This window comes from Arachis stenosperma, chromosome 1 (assembly GCF_014773155.1).
Source record: "Arachis stenosperma cultivar V10309 chromosome 1, arast.V10309.gnm1.PFL2, whole genome shotgun sequence".
Classification (NCBI taxonomy): domain Eukaryota; kingdom Viridiplantae; phylum Streptophyta; class Magnoliopsida; order Fabales; family Fabaceae; genus Arachis; species Arachis stenosperma.
The window spans coordinates 68,514,236-68,517,872 of record NC_080377.1 but is presented as its reverse complement, the minus strand read 5'-3'; the positions used below and the strand labels follow the sequence as shown (position 1 = coordinate 68,517,872).

The following is a 3,637-nucleotide window of genomic DNA, read 5'->3' as shown; positions in this document are numbered from 1 at the left end:
CAATTTCAGCCAGAAATTACCTGAAATCACAGAAAAACACACAAACTCATAGTAAAGTCCAGGAATGTGAATTTAACATAAAAACTAATGAAAAAATCCCTAAAAGTAGCTTGAACTTACTAAAAACTACCTAAAAACAATGCCAAAAAGCGTATAAATTATCCGCTCATCATAGTCATTCTTAGCTACCGTTTCAATGACATCAATGGCTTCTTCAATGATTTTCTTCTTGTTTAGAGAGCCCCCTGATGAATGGTCTACAGCCTTCTTTGACTCATAAGAAAGACCTTCATAGAAAATGTGAAGTTGAACCCATTCATTGAACATGTCTGGTGGGCATCTTCTTGTTAAGTCCTTAAACCTCTCCCATGCCTCATAGAGAGTTTCACCATCTTGTTGCCTGAAAGTTTGCACCTCAGCTCTCAGCCTGTTAATTCTTTGAGGAGGGTAGAATCTTGTCAAAAATTTGTTCACCACATCTTCCCAATTTGTTAAGCTCTCCTTCGGGAAGGATTCCAGCCACTTAGATGCTTTGTCCCTGAGTGAAAAAGGGAACAAAAGCAGTCTATAGACATCCGGATGGACTCCATTAGACTTCACAGTGTCACATATTCTCAGAAAGGTGGTTAGATGTTGATTGGGGTCTTCTTGGGCACTTCATCCAAATGAGCAGTTGTTCTGAACAAGGGTGATAAGCTGGGGTTTTATTTCAAAGTTGTTGGCATGTATGGTGGGCTTTTGAATACTGCTTCCACAATTTCCTGGGTTTAGATTGATGTAAGAGCCTAGAACTCTCCTCTCTTGCCCAACATGATTTGCAAGTCCTTCTCTGGCATGGTTGTGAGCTTCTTCTTCATGGTTGTTTTCCTAGTTCTCCTCCATGTTTGTTTCAAAGTATTCCTCCTCTTCCTCAACACCAACAACATCTTTCCCTCTTGATTCCCTCCTTAATCTCCAGAGGGTCCTCTCAGGTTCTGAATCGAAGGAAGTTGAAGCTCCGCTTCTTCTTCCTGTCATACAACTAGCAGATCATACAACAAGAAATATAATGAAGAGATTATTCTTGTTAGAGTGATTGTTAGTGTGTGTGGTGCAAATTATCAAATAGTTAGTGGGTTAGTGAGCAGAATTGTAAATAACAACAAGAAAGAAAGAAAACAGAGAAGGTATAGGGGATGAGTAAGAAACTGAATCAACTGAAGGCAAATGACTAGATAAAGTAAACAAACAAAAGAAAAAGAGAATGCTCAATCTAGTGAACTTCCAACTTAATCATTGTTGATGCAAAATCAATCCCCAGCAACGGCGCCATAAACTTGATGCACGAAAACTTGTCTCTCAACAAATTTTCCTTCGGCAAGTATACCGAATTATCGTCAAGTAAAAACTCACAATAGAGTGAGGTCGAATCCCACAGGGATTGATTGGTCAAGCAATTTTAGTTGGAAGAGTATGCTAGTTGAGCTAAACAGAAGGTAGTTGGTATTGCAGGAAATTAAATGGCGAGAAAGTAAATGGCAAAAAATAAAGTGCAGAATCTTAAATGGGGATTTGGGGAGATGAACATGGAAATAAATGGTAGAAGGTAAAGAGAATGGGTAAGATCAGAAATGGGGAATTCATTGGGCTTAGGAGATGTTGCATTCTTCGGATCAAGTTCATTCTCATCTCTTCCTCAATCAATGCATTCATTGATCTCCTTGGCAATCTTAAGTGATTGGATCCCAATTCCTTGGCAATCCAATCTCTCTAAGCTTGAACAATTGCACAATTCCTTGATTTAATTGCTCATGGGAAGAGATGAAGTGTGGTCACTGATTATACCACATGTATTTCCAAATCAAAGTGTTGGGAGGATTACATGTCACTATATCCACCCAGACCCCGATTTAGTCCAACATGAGAAAGCATTTCTAGCATGATCTCCTCATCCCTTTTCCAAGGCTCAGAGGAGATCCAATTATGGAGAGTTTCTTTTCCAAGACAACTAACCAATTGAATTAAGATCGAAAGCTTTCTAGCAAATCAAGAGAAAAGAAAGAGGAAGAAGAATGAAAACTATAATTGATCCATCAAATTACAACATATCTCCCTAACCCAATGAAAGGGGTTTAGTTGTTCATAGCTCTGGAAATGAGAAATGGCAGAAAAGAATACATGCTTAGCTAAAAAGTGCAGAAAAGTAAATATACAGAGGGTAGTTCTCCAAAGTGCCCACTCCCTTATAGTTCAAAACTACTCCTATATATACTACTATTCTTGACCTTCTAGCGAGTTCTTCAAGTCTTGGATGTGGGCCTTAGATCTTGAGTTGAAGCAGGTACAATCTTCAGTGGGCTCAGCTTGCAGAAAAGTGTGAGTTAGGCATGGGCGTTAGTTAGGACGTTAGTGGCGTTAACGCTAAGTGAAAATGTGGGTTCGAGAACATTAGTGGCAATCACCTTTCTCACTAACGTTCCAACCCCAAATGGTCCACGTTAACTTTAACGTTAGTGGCACCAACGTGACCACTAACGTTGCCTTATGATCCTTCGCAAATGTTATTAGGAGTCACCTTTTCCAATAACATTGCATTGTGCCCCCTTTCCCCACGTTAGAGTTCACGTTAACTAGTTTAACGTGGCTCTTAACGTGGGCATGCCTAAGCTTCGAGAGCGTTAGTGACACTTACCTTTGTCACTAACGCTCCAAACGCCCCTCCTCTCCACATTAGAGTTCACGTTAACTAGGTTAACGTGGCCACTAACGTGGTAGTGAATGCCATCTCTAACATTAGTGACAAAGGTGAGTGTCACTAACGTTGGCTCATCATGCTTAGCTCCACGTTAACTTTCACGTTAGTGGTCTTAACGTGACCACTAACATGGGCAATGTTGGCTTGATCCAACGTTAGTGACAAAGGTGAGTGTCACTAATGTTGGCATTGTCTTCCCCTTCCACGTTATAGTTCACATTAACTAAGTTAACGTGACTCTTAACGTGGCCAATTGCCAATTTGGAGTGTTAGTGGTGTTCACTTTTACCACTAACGCTGGAGCTTCCTTTTTCTCTACGTTAACTACCACGTTAATATAGTTAACGTGGCAATTAATGTGGGCTTATGATGGCTTCGCAAGCGTTATTGGTGGTCACCTTTTCCATTAACGCTACAAGCTTGTCCCTATTCCACGTTAGTGGTCACGTTAATTAGGTTAACGTGACTGCTAATGTGGCTTCTTCTTGCTTCCTTTGTCCTAAAATCAAGCAAATAAAGTGTATCAAAGCTCTAGCCCAAGTAATGAGATTATGCATCATCAATTTGTCATTCAATCCTTGTATAATCCTTATGAAATCATGTAAAATTCACAATAGTTGCTTGAATCAAGGTGTAAATGAAATTTCATCCAAAACTTGCTTATTTCCTAAGAAAATGCATGAAACTACCCTAAAACAGTAAAGAAAAGGTCAGTGAAACTGGCCTAGATGCCCTAGCATCACAACACCAAACTTAAAGCTTGCTTGTCCCTAAGAAAGTACTGAAACATAGGAAGAATGAATTAAAGAACAAGATGAACAAACAATTATAATAGAAGTTAAATCCCTGGTTTATGGGGTTTCATGCATAGCAACTTAGGTTCATTCCTTCACTGGCTTCTAG

At 39.6% G+C, this 3,637-nt stretch overlaps 1 non-coding gene across 1 annotated transcript; it reads left to right on the top strand.

Annotated features, from left to right (window-relative positions):
* The first annotated feature begins 325 nt into the window (after positions 1–325).
* On the top strand, positions 326–429 carry LOC130948228 (small nucleolar RNA R71). The gene has a single exon (XR_009072984.1). It is a non-coding gene; the product is annotated as a small nucleolar RNA R71 (small nucleolar RNA).
* The last annotated feature ends 3,208 nt before the right edge of the window (positions 430–3,637 follow it).